Source organism: Phascolarctos cinereus, unplaced genomic scaffold, assembly GCF_003287225.1.
Source record: "Phascolarctos cinereus isolate Bilbo 61053 unplaced genomic scaffold, phaCin_HiC Scaffold_726;HRSCAF=1367, whole genome shotgun sequence".
Taxonomy (NCBI): Eukaryota; Metazoa; Chordata; class Mammalia; order Diprotodontia; family Phascolarctidae; genus Phascolarctos; species Phascolarctos cinereus.
The window spans coordinates 50617898-50634390 of NW_027556098.1; positions in this window are offsets into that span (position 1 = coordinate 50617898).

Consider the following 16493-nt stretch of genomic DNA (forward strand, 5'->3'; position numbering starts at 1 on the left):
TCCCAGAACTGTGGCCCAGATCCAAACGTGGGCAAAGCAAGAGATTCCTGCTTCAGCACTGGCAAAGAGATCCCTGCAATCCCTCTCTGATCAGCCACTGGATTCCCCCTCTGTCTGTGGGTGGGAAGCTCTTGGGAAGCAGCTGTCCCACCCAGCGCCATGCTCTTGGGGAATGGAGTTGAAACCCCTCCTTCCTTTCTCAGCACCGACAGAAACAGACTTTTCCCACTGACCTTCTAAGTTGTCTTTGGCATTGGTGGATTGAGGAGTCTGGAAACCTCCACAGCTGCCCGAGATTCAGTCCTCTGAGGCCTGCTCCAGGTTTGCGGTGGTCTGCGTACCCATGTGGTGCTGTGCTGCGCTTTCAGCCCGGCGTGATACACCTTTCTGATCAATCATCCAGGTTGTCTTGGGCTGGAAATTTGTTTCACTCTGTCTTTTTGTGGGTTTGGATGCTTTAGAATTTGTTTAGAGCCATTTTTTATGAGTATTTGTAGGGGTTTGTAGGAGAGTTCAAGCAAGTTACTGCTTTCACTCTGCTATCTTGGCTCTGCCCCCACAATTTAAAAATTATTGGGCTATCTGAAAGCCATGATCAAAAAAAAAGAGTCTAGACATCATCTTTCAAGAAATTATCGAGGAAAACTGCCCTGACATATTAGAACCATAGAATAAAATAGAAATTGAAAGAATCCGCTGATCACCTCCTGAAAGAGATCCCCAAAGGAAAACTCCTAGCAATATTGTAGCTAAACTACAGAGTTCCTAGGTGAAGGAGAAAATATTGCAAGCAGCCAGAAAGAAACAACTGAAGTATTGTGGAAACACAATCAGGATAATACAACATTTAGCCGCTTCTACATTAAGGGACCACAGGGCTTGAAATATGATATTCTGGAGGTCAAAGGAGATAGGATTACAGCCAAGAATCACCTACCCAGGAAAACTGAGTATAATCCTTCAGGGGAAAAAATGGTCATTCAGTGAAATAGAGGACTTTCAAGCATTCTTGATGAAAAGAACAGAGCTGAATAGAAAATTTGACTTTCAAATATAAGACTGAAGAAAAGCATGAAGAGGTAAACATGAAAGAGAAATCAAAAGGGACTTATTAAAGTTTAACTGTTTACATTCCTACATGGAAAGATTATATTTTTAACTCATGAGGCTTTTGTCAGTATTAGGTTAGTTGGAGGGGAAAATTGTATGTGAAAAAGATAGATAGAGAGATAGAGGGCAGATTAGAGAAGGTGATAATCAGAAGCAAACATTTCTGAGGAGAGACAGGGTAAAAGAGAAAATAGAATAAATGTGGGGCGGGATATGTTGAAGAGAAATATGGTTAGTTTTCCACAGCATGACTACTATGGAAGTGTTTTGCATGACTACACATGTATAACCTGTATTGCGTTGGTTTCCTTCTCAATGAGGGTGGATGGGGAGGGGGGGAAGGAGGAAGGGAAAAAATTTGGAACCCAAAGTTTTAATAACAAATGTTAAAAATTGTTTTCACATGCAACTGGGAAATAAGATACAGAGGCATTGGGGTTTAGAAATGTATCCTGCCCTACAGGAAAATAGAAGGGGAAGGAGATAAGAAAAGAAGGGTTAGATAGAAGGAAGGGCAGATTAAGGGAATTGCTGTTCAGAATGCATGCCCTCTTGGGGTGAAGAGAGGGATGAGATGGGGAGAAAATTTGGAACTGAAAATCTTGCGGAAGTGAATGTTGAAAACTAAAAATAAATAAATTAATAGAGAAAAATAAAAAAAAAGATAAAAAAGAAAAGTAAATACATAAAAAAATCAGAATAAAGAAGTTTGGAATTGATTGTGTGATATGGGAGATACTGGCACAGGATGACCCAGGATGGCATGCCCTCACCAGAGAAGGTGCTGTGCTCTATGAGCAAAGCAGAATTGAAGTGGCTTAAAAGATATGCCAGATGTGCAAATTTAGAAATTTAGAGAATCCGCTCCAAATGTTCACATGGACTCTTTGTGCCTGACCTGTGGTAGAGCATTCAGAGCTTGTATTGGTCTGATTAGCCACAGTGGGATGCATTGTAACTTGACTCTAACAAAGTGATTTTAGTCCTCCTTGAGAATGAAGGACAACAACCAACCAGCAACTTTTATATTCAGGATCTTTTCCTTTTGTTTGCTCATTTTCCAGCCTATTTCTAAACATTTAACTCTATGTTAAAGTGGGGCTCTGCTTCTGTAGTGGACAGGGCACTGTTTCAAGCTTCTGGGTTTTTGTGCAGCTCTTTTCAGAGATAACTCTGGGGACTTATGAGTTTTTAGCCCTTCTGATGTGGCATGATCTAGGGAGAGGTGTGTTTACTGCTCTCCTGCACTGTGCACTGGTTTGTCCACAATCTTTTCTACCTTAAAACTGTATTCAGGGTCCCTGCTCCTCTGTGGTTGCAAGTTCTGGTGTGTTATGCTCCTCCTTGCCCTGGGACTGAGACCCAGGGCTATGATTCTTATTCAAGTATGGGGAATGCAAAAGTCCTGTCCCAAGTACATCAAAGGGACCCCCGTAATCTCCTTCTGACCAGTTGTATGACCCCTTTATAGTCTGTGGGCTGAGAAGTCCAGTAACTGCCACTGTTGCTACAGATTCAATCACCCCCAAGGCCTAATGCTGGTTTACTGGGGTGAACCCTGCACTGGACTGGGCTCCACTCTCACCCTGATGCAACAGACCTTTCCTGATGACCTTCTAAGTTGTCTTGGGCTGTAAAATTGTTTCATCTTGTCCATTTGTGTGTTCTTCTGCTCCAGAAATTTTTTTGAGTATTTGGGGGAGAGCTCAGGGGAGTCCCTGCTTTTTCTCTGCCATTTTGACTTTGGCCCTTGTAAGATGAATTTTCATACTCAGTTGTTTGTGTACACATGTACACACACACCTCTTTTCATTGATGGATTTCAGGCAAACCAATAATTTTTACATTTTCTGTCCTCAATCTATTTTTAGGTCAGTTGTTTTTCATATGACATATTTCACATTTTCTTTTTTTCTTTTTTTAGATTTTGTTTTATTGTTTCTTCCTGACTCATGGAATCATTAGCTTCTATTTTACCAACTCTAATTGTTATTAGGAGTTATTTTCTTCAGCACTTTTGTACTTATTTTACCAAGCTATTAATTATGTTTTCATAATTTTCTTGCATATATCTTATATCTCTCCCAAATTTTTCCTCTACTACTCAATGATTTAAATATTTTTGGTTCCTTTTTAAAAATCTCTTTTTTAACTTCTAGGAATTCTTGCTGGCTTTTCACCCAATCTGCATTTTTCTTTGATGTTTTGCTTATAGATATTTTCAAATTATTGTCATCTTGTGTGTTTGTTTCTTGAGCTTTTCTGCTATTGTAGCTTTTTAAGATCTTGTGTCTTCCCCCCCCCACCCCCATTTCCCCAGCCTACTTCTTTTCTTTGGAGTTCATATTAGTGTTGAGCTGTTCTCATCTCTGGGCAGGAGATGGCTAGCCTGAATTTCTTTCTCTTATGTCTTAGCTCTGCTTTCACAGCTCAGTTTGGGTGCCTGTAAGTTTTCAGTGCTTCCAACATAGAGTGATCCAAGGTGATCTTTTCACTGCCTTCCTAGTCTGAGCACTGAAATTTATAAGGGTAAAGCCCTTGCTCCCCTGTGATGGTGACTACTCCTTTCTGCCCTGAAGCTGTTAGTCAGAACTAGGTAATGGGTGATAGAGCTGGCCAAAACACACCTGATTTTGCACCAGTGCTCATAAAGGTGTCCTCTGGATCTCTTTCTACTTAGGTTTTCAGTTCCCTTGCCATCTCTGGGCATGAGGCTGATTCTTCCTGCTGCTACCACTGCTATAGCCCAGTCTGTCCATTGTTGCATTGTTACTGCATTGTGCTCCTTGCCAGTGTCCACAAATTTGTTTCTATGTTGCCAAACTGCTCTGGGCTAGAAAAAATGACTTACTGTTACTTTTTCTTTTCTTTCCTGCTGAGAGTTCAAATTGGCACATTTTCTGAGGTCACTGTAGAGGAGGTTTTGGAGCAGTCTTTGTCGGTTGTGAGCTCTCATGCCTCAGTCTTAATTCTTGATTGTCCATGCCTTCTATTAAAAAGGGAAAAGAAATTATCTACTCTGTTTTGCATCAGACAAAATGCTGATAAATGCTTTGCTTGTAATTTATGAACTGCCACTTTTCAGTTTTGAAGAGAAGCTAGAATTTCAGTCAACTTCCTTCCTTCCTTCCTTCCTTCCTTCCTTCCTTCCTTCCTTCCTTCCTTCCTTCCTTCCTTCCTTCCTTCCTTCCTTCCTTCCTTCCTTCCTTCCTTCCTTCCTTCCTTCCTTTCTTTCTTTCTTTCTTTCTTTCTTTCTTTCTTTCTTTCTTTCGCTATCATTATCACTCTATTCCCCTCAAACTCTCTGCCCAACAAAGAAAAGTGAAAACCCATCCATACAACAAATGGAAATAGTCATACAAAATAAATCCACGCATTAACCATCCATGTTTGAAATTGCATGCCTCATGTTGCATTGCTGGTCTACTATCTCTCTGCCAAGAGGTGGGAAACATAAATAATTTATCTTCTGAATTCATGAATAGATATTGAAGTAATCATAACATTTTTATTTTTTACAGCTGTTTTCCATTGTTTAGTCTTTGTAAAAATTGTGCACTTCATTCTACTTATTTCACTTTGCAACAGTTCATAGAAGATGACCCCAGTCACTATGAATCCATCCCTTTTGCTCTTTCTTGTGGCATAATAATATTTCATTACTTCCATATACCATAATTTGTTTAATCATTTCCTAATTGATTGGCTTCTGCTTTATTTCCAGTTGGTTGTGAACAGTGAGTACTGTTATAATTATTTTTGTTTCCATGGATTCTTTCTCTCTCTATTCACCCTCTGAAGTATGTATCTGATAATGGTATTACGATCTTTCTGAAACAAAAGATAGGCACAGTTTAGTCACATTTGGGGGAAATTTCCAAATTTTCTTCCAGAATGATCAGAATACTTCATAACACCGTAACTGGATTAATGTACCAGCTCTTCTGCTACCCTTCCACACTTTCTTTTCTTTTTCTTTTTCTTTTCTTTTTGGTCATATTTGCCAATCTGATGAATGTGAGCTAGAACCTTAGCATTGTTTTCATTTGAATTGCTCTTCTTATTAGTCATTTGGAACATTTTTAAAACCTGGTTGTTGATTGTGTTTCTTCTTTTGAGAGCTGTCTGATCATTTATTTTGCAATGTCTTGATTTTTTGTGTTTCTATCTTTTTTCTCAATATATTAGATATCAGGTCTTTATCAAAGAAATTTGGTGCATATAGTTTTTCCCAGTTAGCTGTTTCTTCTTCTAAATCTAATTGCATTGATATTTAAATTTATATATGATTAAAAATCCATTATATTTTCTCTAATCCTCTTAATTCCATGTTTGATTAAGAACTATTCCCCTTTCACTGGTTTTTCATGATATGCTCCTCTAATTTGTTTATGATATGTCCCTTTATATATAGGTCATGTATACAGTTGAAGCTTATTTTTGTCTATGGAGTGGGAAATTAGGTCTGAGCATAATTTCTTCAAGATGACTTTCCAGCTTCCCTAGTAGTTCATTATTGTGGTGGTGGTTGTTGAATAATGAGTCATTACAATTACATTCTTTTCTATTCTTGTTTGCTAATTACAAGAGATCTACCACATCTAATAGTTAAAAAAATCTATTAATCTCTTTTTTCCTGTTTTTCTTTTTGATAGATTTATCTTGATCTAGGATGTATACATCAAGGTCTCCAACTACTAAAGTTTTGATGTCTATTCCTTTCCATAGTCTGCTTAACTTTGTTTTTTTTACAAAGGAGAATAGAGAGGAGGAAGACAGCATATCTGTCCATTATTTGTAATCCTGTGGGAAACATCTTGTGTAGAGAGGGGAGTTGGAAAGTCATGTATGGTGAATAGCAAATTTGGCTGGAAATTGAGAGCATGAAAGGGACTAAGGTGTAATAATTTTGAAAAGACAGGCTGGATCCAAAGTCTAAATATCTATACATGATAAAAAGAATAGTTTGTATCTTATCCTGAAGGCAATAATGAGACATTGAAGCTTTCTCCCAGGGGAATGACATTGTGGAACCTATTGTTGCTTTTGACATTTTTTTTTTCCGCTGATGCTTTTCATCAACCTTTTTTACATAAAAATGTATAATTGCTTTAACATTGTAGTATTTCAGGCAGAGGGTTGAGTATGCATCCAGTGCCATGAACTTTATATTTAATGTATGGTAAGTCTTTCAGTAAGATTTCACCTTAATTATCTAAGGCATTTGATAATGTACTAGTTTCTCGTCCATCATCTCTTAGGGATGGAAATACTAGAGAATGACGTTTGTCTGCTGAATTAAAGGCATTAGAATTTGCTGCCAAGGCTTGAGCTATTCACATCACGTTGCAGACAAAGCATACTGCCTCTGCTTTGCAGGTCAAATCATAAGTAAAAAGAGGCTGCCCTCATCGAAAGTATGTCTGCCTGGTTTGAATAAACTGAGGGCAATGGCTCAGCGTAGTCATTTTGTTTCTTTTAGATTATTTGGCACCACTGGTTCTTCTGAATATGTACCCTGTAGCCACTGGAACTGAACAAAGGCACTTCTTTCACACAGAGCAGGGCCTCATGTACTGTGAACTTAGCTCCTTCTGTTTGGTGTTACTGATCTGTTAGTCTAAATATGGCACATGGCAGTTTGATGGAAATCATTTCCAGTAAGAGAGGATGTTTCCTCAGCAGTTTTCAAGTTGGCTCTGACTCAAGCATCCTCAAGGGAGACCATTTAACTGGTCATTAGGGAGACAGAAAAAAGGCACAGAGGAATGTTGTAACAAAGATGTACATCCTGTATGCAAGACCTCCTGAGAATGCTCCTGGCCACTGGTTCTGTGTGTACACTGTAGAGATTTTATTAATGCTGCTGGAAAAGTATTTTGCTGTAACCAATCTATTATTTGCGCATAACCTCAGAGATGCTGTCTTGTACTGGTTCCAGGTTTGTGATGAACCACTTTGATTGAAAAATATGGGACTCAAACAAACAGTAATTAAATGTTTAATGCTGATTAACACCCTATGTCTGAATCCTGCCTGATTGCAAAGTGAATTGGTTCTCTGAAAGGAAAGATGAGAATCCTTGCCTAATTTTTCTTGGCAAAAGAAAAAAATCTATCAAAGTTCTTTAACACTTAGGTACTTGTAAAGTCAACAGTTATGTTTACTTAAAATTTTTGAAGTTTAAAAATCAGTGGGTATATAAAGTAAGGGCCTTTTATGTGAGTTAGACAGGACAATTTTATGAAAGAGCAATCACAGGTCTTTAGGAATGGGATGTCCAACCACCTAGTGGAGTGGTCACAAGTATTGGCCTTCAAGAAGGAAAGATCCCTTCTAGCTCTAGGATTTTATAAAAATTAGAATTCTAGTGTCATTTCTTGAAGGATGGGAGTTAGTTTTTATAAATGAAGAACAGACTTACACAATGTTTAGAGTTATAAAGAATCTTATGGCTTCTAAGGTCCCCTCCAGCTGCAAACAGACTGTGTTTCTCCATCACTGACATACCACTTTGGGGGGAAAACATTTTTAAAAATAATCTGAATTCCAAGAATGGAAGGAAATATTAAAAATTTAAGACTGGTTGAAATATATGAATTAATATATTCCACGACAGTGACAAAACCATGGTCACTTGTATTTTTTGATAACAAAATTGCCATATTTTTGTTCTGTTTTGTCACTATTGTGTCAATATCCTTAGAAAAGTTTAAAAGTTTGTAATTGGCTCATGGAGGCTTTTTATTCTATAATTCCATATTAAATAAAAATGAAATATTTTCTCAGTCAGAAATAGATAAATGATGAATTTAAATTTTAAAATATAATTTTCCAGAGCCATTGGAAATATGGAAGGTTTTATTTTTATTATTATTTTGGTGTTTGTTTTTAGTTTTATAAAAAATCTAAGAATGAAAATAGTTGTGTCTCTAATGGCAGGACCAAGAAGACACTTTTTCCTTGGTAATTTCTGGAGGTGACTGTACTTCTATGCATTTTATATTCTGGCATTTTCAACAATGCCTGCAAGATTTGAAATGTACGACATAAAGCTCAGATCCAAGCTAACAGTTCTACTGTCCTGTGCAGACCACCTCATTCTTTTCTGCCCATACCCTTGGGAATGGAAACCTGTGGCATTTGTATCAACTTCAAGAAGTAAATTGAAAATCTAGAAACAAGTACCCAGCCCAGAACCCTACACCCCATGAACAGTATTCACCTATGCACCCTGATTGAGTGAGCCCCTTCTCACTTTGAAACAACTTCATTATCAATGCATTGCCTTTACCAGAAGGTGATGCAGAGTGCATGCTGGCACTAAGTATAGAATTGTACAGACATGGATTACTAGTCTTTGTCATCCCCATATATTAGTGTTGGATTCATGGCTTAATCCTCAGTGTTTCTACTATGGATTTTATGCCATTTCAATGACACCATATCGCCTTTATAATAATTTTAGCTGAGTTCAAAGCCTCTCAGAAGGGCCTACATAATTAATTAAAATATTTTTATTGATAAATTTTGTTTTCACATTAGTCATCTATGAAGAATTTCACCCTTCCCCACTGCATCCAGATTCAACTTTCCCTTGTAGAAAAGGAAAATAATAAAATAGCCAATAATGGTAACAACTGAAAATATATACATAATTCTACCCTAGTAGTCCATTGCCTTTCTTCTGTGTGGAAGGTGCTGTGTTTCATTGTCTGTTCTCAGAGATCATTGTTGGTTAGTATTCTTTTCATTTGCATTATTATAACCACTGTGTACATTGTTCTCTTAGTTCTATTATTCATTCCACATATTCACATACACACAATTTTCCTGTTTCTTTCAATTCCTCATCTATACCATTTCTTACCACATAATAATATTTTATTGCATTTTTGCACAATTTTTCAATCATTCCCCAATTGATGAGAATCTACTTTATTAGCACAAGATACAGACCTATTTAATTTCCGTTACATTTCTATAAACTATGCAGTTTTATTTTGGTTTGGTTAGCTTTTTCATTGCCTTGTAGAAAAGTGCTAATCTCATTTAATTTCCAATGAAAGAAAAGATAACTACTTCTTTTTTTGTTTAAAATCCCTGTAGGTAATGATTTTAATATACACTTACTGTATGACAGAGCAATAGCTATCTAGACTTTAATCTTGTCAGATAATATTTAGAGTGTTGTGGTCAGTTCTAAGAGCTGTGTTTTAGCAAGGCTATTGACAAATTAAAGTGTTTTATGCACAAAAGATAATATGGATGGTTAGTGAATGTCAACTTTTGGCAGATGATAATGTTTTAAAGATGTTTAGCATAAAAAAAGAGACTGCAGTAGGACAGGATACAAACAGCCCTAATCAAATATTGAAAGGCTGTCATTGAAAGAGCAGGTAAACTTGATCTGATTTTGTTGGTACCTACTTTTCATTCAGCTTCTCCTGTTTCCTGAACTAGTCATGCATAGAATCAGTCAAAGCTCCTTGTCAGTGACTAGGCAATGATGGAAAAGCATGAACTACAGGAACTTGTGTCAACATCTAGAACATTTCCGAAGTTGAGATCCCTACATAAGGAGGAACAAAGTTCTTTAATTCTTCATCTATTACAGAAAAAAATGAAAGAATCAATCAAGGCAGAATATTAGAAAAAGGACTTACATGTTCTCATTTTAAGAAGTGAGATGTAGAATATATCCAAGGAACAACTCACAGATACAACTTTCTGACTCCTGACTATTTTAAGAACAATCTAAAAAGATTCCTTTATCTGTAATAGAAGATAGCGGAGACAACCTTAAGGGATTTTTGGCTAATGACATCATCAGTATCTAGTAAGATACAAATATGTGTGGATACAATGCCAACATGCAATCTCTCAAGGAGTCAGTGGTTTTCAGTTTTGCATTTATGCAGCGGTTACTAGGAAATGCTATGGAAGAGGAAGAGAAGATAACTTTCATCTGCCCAGTAAGAGGTGGTGAGCCTGTGACCTCAAGGCCACATGTGGCCCTCTAGGTCCTCAAATGTGGTCCTCTGAATGAATCCAAACTTTTGGATTTGTTCTGTGAAGTTTTAATTCATTCAAAGGGCCACACCTGAGGACCTAGAGGGCCACATGTGGCCTCAAGGCCATAGATTCTCCACACCAGGCCCAGATGAATTTTATGAATCTGAGAATATATCTCAAGTCAACACAACAACACCTACTATTTCCAACAACTAGTGGAGAAAATATTTGGAGATATGTATTATTGGGAAGTGTTGGCATATCATCAACACAATGATAGGCAACATGTCCAAAATAATGAAGTTTAGGCATGGCATTTACCTTCTAACAAAGTGCAGAAAGAGATTTGGACATGTTGAATATGGGGATTTTCCTTGTCAGAACATAGAGATAAGTTTTGAGGAATTTGTTTTTGTTTTTGTTTTTAAATTTTCATTAATGAAAGTGGGTAGTGAAAGGCTACATTGGTAGAAAAAATACTGGTTATTTGGAAAAAATAAAAATAACAAATTAAAATATGAATTATATTGCTATTGCTAAATGCCAAATGATCTGACTTGTGGCTGAATGGAAAAAAATTACTAAGCACTTATTAAATAAGACACTATATTATTCACAGGGGATACAAGTATGAAAAAAGAAAACTAGTATTTAAGTAGCTTATACTGTAAGAAGGAGGGAAATATGCATAAGGGATTAAGGCATCTGTGATTGTGGATATATCATTGAAGAAAATAAAAAAATAGGTCAAGAATAGTCAATGAATCTTATGAAAGCCATTTGGAGATCATTACACAGACAAATATGAATAAATAAATAAAGATTTAGTTAGTTACCTCATGAATGCATCATTGTTGGCCCATGCTGATCCAAAGAAGCCCATTGTCCTCCACACAGATGTAGTTTACAAGTATTGGGAGTGGTCTTGTACCCAGAGAGTAAAGCTCGTCGAAACTGATTGTCTTCCCCACTCAAGATCTGAGTGATAATGAGAATCACTTTCTCATACAAAAACTGAACTCCTAATTTTGAAATGAGTCATTGAAAGGGTTATACTGTGGAGCTAATTGTCAAATATAATCCAAAAACAGTTAAAAGACTCTTATTTTGGCTAGTTCCATTCTGATCAAATGCTGTTTGCCAGAAAAAGAGCAATATTAGACAACTATGAATTCAGCATAAACCGCCAAGTAGGGAAAACTAATATGGATACAGATGATCTCTCCTGAATACCACAGGACACTACAAGTATAATTATGTCTAAGGAAGGAGCAAAGGCTCTTCGTAATTTTGATAGAGCTGGGTCACAACGAAACAGCAGTATAACTGAGTTTGGAACTTCTACCACATAGCATGTCAGCAGCATATTTGAACCTTGTTTTATTAATCAACTCTTAGTTGTCTGTGAGTGACTGGCAGAGAGAGAATTGATAAAAGACTTTTAGAAGTAATACAAGCCAAGATGCAAGGAAGTGTAGATAAAGGATTTGAATTCCATTCCCTAGAAGGCACCTTATAGTTTAGGCAACTGCAAAAGTTAGAGCAGTATAACAGACTTTAACTGATGCCTAGCATAGTATTAGAAAACATTAGTGCTATCCAATGCTTACCATTCTGTGACCATGAAAATGTGACATGACAACTTTGTACATATGAGTTGAGAGAACCCTAGAACTAGTAAGAAGCATTTTTATGGCCTAAGATGACAACAGATGTATTCAGGAAGTGTGAGAATTGTACTTCATGTATTCAAGAAAAGTGTTATCAGTTTGTGCTCCATAGTTGGAAAACATGAGCGATCAGTCTTTTGAGGCTTGTTTGTATTGCTTTTATTTTTTTAAATTTCTGGAAGCCATATTTTAGTGGTGTAATAGTGGTTACTGATCATTAATGCCATATGCATAGGCAACCAGGAAACAGAAAGCTTCTAGAACTGTTGGAGTGTTGTGGGAGAAATATTAAAATGTCATGCTAGGACCTACTCCAACCAAGGCAAAGAATTTGAGACCAAATTAATTAGAGAAATGATAGTTTTGGTTGGCATTAAGAATCAGGGAATATTATCTTGCTATGCCTAACCTGAGCAGTTCAATTAAGCATTAACGAGTAGTTGTGAACACATGAATGTCAGTGCAGCCAGCAGGGGATATTTTTAGCTCATGCACAAAACTCCACCAGAAATGATGCCACCAGCTTTACACCATATTTTCTGTTGTTTGGGAAAGAGCTGCATCTGCTTATTAACTTGTGATGTGGATTCTTGGAGTATGGAAAAGATGCAGTCATTCAAAAATCAGTACGTTTAGTGGTTTGAGGGAAGTTAAAGAAAATTTATCATTTAGCTGTGTCTTAAGTTTAGAAGAATTCTGCAAAATAAGCAAAAGTTTGGTGCCTTAGTTTATTATCAAGAGATTCAACAAGATGGCAGAGTTTTACCAAGAAGAGTTGTATATTTGCCCCTATCTACATATTCTAGTACATTTTCTGTACCTTATATACAACATTCCGTCTCTAATTTCTGCTCCTTTGCATGGGCTGTCTCATTTGCTTGGAATTTATTCCCTCTTTACCTCTTGTATTCCCTGATTGCCTTCAAGATTTAGTTCAAGTGCCATGTTTAGGAATAACTTTCCTGGTCCCACTAGCTCTTAGGCCCTTTTCTTCTAAGATTATTTTTGTATCTACTTTCATGGATCTTACATATCAATATCTTTTTATGTACCTTGTATATATAGGCCTCTATTTTTACATATGCAAAAATGGATACATAGAGTGTGTGTGTGTATGTGTGTGTGTGTGAGTGTGTGTGTATTTAGTTTTCGCATCTCCAGAACTTAGCAAAGTGACTTTCACATAGTAAACACTTAATAAACGCTGGTTGACTGACCAATGGGGGATGGGGTAATGGAAGCTAAAGTCACAGCTCAAAGCAATGAAATTAATAGCAATTCCCTACATACCTAATTAAGATTGTGATATTTTTGAGAGCTGATCACAGACTTTATATTTTCTATGAAATATATTTAGTCACTTTAGCTAAATACCCTAACCTAGCATGAGGCAATGTCTTACTCAGCTACCAATTTTGGTGAGGAATTAATGCTCCCATGGGTCTGTTATGGATGGTAAAGGCTTAAAATAGCTTCCTTTCTCTCTCTCTCTCTGTAAGTTTAAATACTAGCCAAGTATGTGTGGTGACTCAGAAGTTATTTATTTTGTTATAAAGAGGGATTGGGGCCTTTTTGTTTCTTGCTCAAACAATAACTACTTGAATTTTCTTAGAAACTGTTCTTGTTGAAATGACAAGAATGTTTTCTTTTCTATAAGAGCTCTATATTGAGAATAGCTTGTCAGATGACCTCCTTCAATATCCTTCCTCTTGTATTATTCCTTTGTAGAAAAGGATCACTGTCTTCCATTTCATATGCTTTCTCATTTTCCTCTTTTACCTCTCAATTCTTATTTTTCTGCCTTTCTTTTTCATTCTACCTTGTTATGATTCCATACTTTGCTCTCTGTTCACAAACTGCTCCCAGACCTGGACTCTCCCCTGGAGCAGTTCTTAACTTTTTTTGTATGTCCTTTGTGTGAAGCCTACAGACCCTTTCTCAGAATGTTTTTAAATACATAGGATTAAAAGAAAACCAATTATATTGAAATATATTTGTAAAAAACTTAAGAAACAAGTTCATGAACAGCAGGTTAAGAAGACCTATTCCCTGCCTAGAACATCAGTTTGCTGATCCATAAAGACTACTTTGCCTTTCAGACCTTCAATTTCTTCATCTTTCAAATGAAAGTAAAGGTCCCTTCCAGCTCTAATAATCTAGGAGTTACTCTGTCTAATCCTCTGAGTCTTTATCTGAAAAGTAAACTGAGGCAAGAAGATCTTTGAAGACCCTTTGGCAGCTATAATTGTTCTTTGGATTGACATTGTGTCCTGCTTCCAAAGACCTCACATCACTTCTATTCTTCCTCTTAATTGTTTCTGCGTTTCCATGAAATAGCCATCATTAATTTAGTAGATATTTGTATTACTTTTGTTGGTGTTGTTTTTGCCAAATGTTTCTCAAAACTTAATTTTATCCTCAACCTTCCAAGAAACCTTCTCTGAACACTCTAATTAAGAGCTGTCTCTTGGGTGGTGCAGTGGATAGAGCTTCAGACACTTGACACTTAATAGCTGTGTGACCCCTGGGCAAGTCACTTAACCCCATTGTCTAGCAAAAAAAAAAAAAAGAGTTGTCTCTCTCCTATGAAATCATAGTACTTACTAACTGTACTATTCATTTCTCACTTAGAGAATCATATAATCTGAAATTACTAGAGTTTCAAAGATCATTGAATCCACCCCCTCATTTTACAGGCGAGGAAACAGAAATGTAGAGGAATTAAATGACTTGCCCAAAATCACATGTAGCAATCTTGTTGCTAAAAACAACATATAGCAATACCTGAATAAGGGTATACGTTACAAAGAAAGAATAATACCTCTCAGGTACTGTCGGGACAAACCCACCAAACCCTCACCCCTCAACCTGATACTAACTTGTTAACTCATTTGTTCTTAAAAATTCAAATTATTTTTCATTATGAAGGAGCCTCAGTCCTTATTATTTATAAACCTCTTTTTCCATAAGCTTTCTCATTTAAATTTCAAACCATTAAGTCATTGTCTTAGTGTTGCTTACTATGGAATATATGGAGAGGAGCAACATGAAGACATTGATAAAAATTTCAAAAATGCATGAACTATGAGAAAGGTCACAGGTGGAGTAACTTCTGTGCTCCTTAAAAACTAAGCAAAGAAGTTATTGACACAATTCTGTCATAAATGGCTGCAATTACTACTCATTCTAAACACTGGAAATACAATCTGATAATTCAATTGTTCTAGGACTTTAAAGTCCTAAGGCTTAGAAACTTTAAATTTGCTCAAGAATTCTCTTCAGATTATCTTCTCTACAAAACAGGTTACCCAAGTTCAGGTCTTTTTTTTTTTTGGAATAAAATAGAGGCTAACATAGTTTATCTCCATCATGACACTTAGACTCATTTCTCTCAAAATATATCTCCAGACTCTCTCAAGGGTCTCTCCAAGTCCCTCACTTTCTAATGGCAGTTAAATGTCATCTCTCACTAACAATTTTTGCAGGACAACTTTCCAGGTCTCCTTAAGAACAAAATTTTCATAAGTAATAGGGGTATAGTAGGAACAACATCCTAATACTTGTCCCTATGTAAATTGGGCTAATTTCCTTAATTGGCCCCAGAGGCCATTTTTGAGTCTTGGTTGGCTCAGCAGATGAAAGATTTATGCTGCTGACATTGCTTCCTGGTCACTGCAATACAAAATAACCAGAAGAAGCTCCAGAAACTTTTTGAATACTTGGCTGGTAGAAAATGATGGGCAACTCAGGTTGATCAAATTGCTCCTTGCTCTGCTGAATCATCTGGAGGTGTCATCCATGACTATCCTTGTTGAATATCTTCCTCATTGTACACACAGCAAAATTGTAACTGTGAAAGACAGCTGGGGGACTGGCATGAGTCCAGAACAAAGTGAGAACTGACTGATGTGGAGAATGAAAAAGTACGGTATGCAGTAGAGAATATTGTGCATAGTCTATATGTAACTCACTAGGAAGAGCATATCTCAATGTGAATCTGTTCTTGTGTATCCTCACTGCTTAGAAAATTGATTGGCACTGATCCCCAGTGCCAGTCACCAGGCTGTATGGTAGCTGAATAGGACATTGCCTCTTGAAAGCTTAGTGGATTTAACTGAAGTGAGTAAATACAATATTTCATGGAGAATGGGAGGTCCATAATACACTCTCAAAACTATCCGTTGTAGGGGCAGCTAGGTGGTGCAGTGCATTGAGCACTGGCCCTGGAGTCAGGAGGACCTGAATTCAAATACAGTATCAGACTGGATATTTGCTACTTACTACCTGTGTGACCCTGAGCAAATCACTTAACTCCAATTGCCTCACCAAAATAAACAAACAAAAAGCCCCCAACTATCTGTTGTTGAAATATCAGAATCTTAAGTGGGTATTGCATAAGGAATTACTATTAGAATCCTATATCTTGAGGCTTTGATATTAGCCTCCATTACTCACAAGTTGATGAATCTAAAGGTTGAAGGAAATACAGACTACCTAGTCTAGTCCATAAGCATTTATTATTATTATTATTATCAATGTTAACAATAGCTAGTATTTATATAGCACTTAAAGATTTGCAAAGAACTTTATGTCTTATCTTATTTTATTCTCACAACAGCCCTGTAAGGAAGGTGCGAGGCAGACAGAGGTTGAGTGATTTGCCTAGGATCATGCAAATGCTAAGTGTTTGAGTCTGGA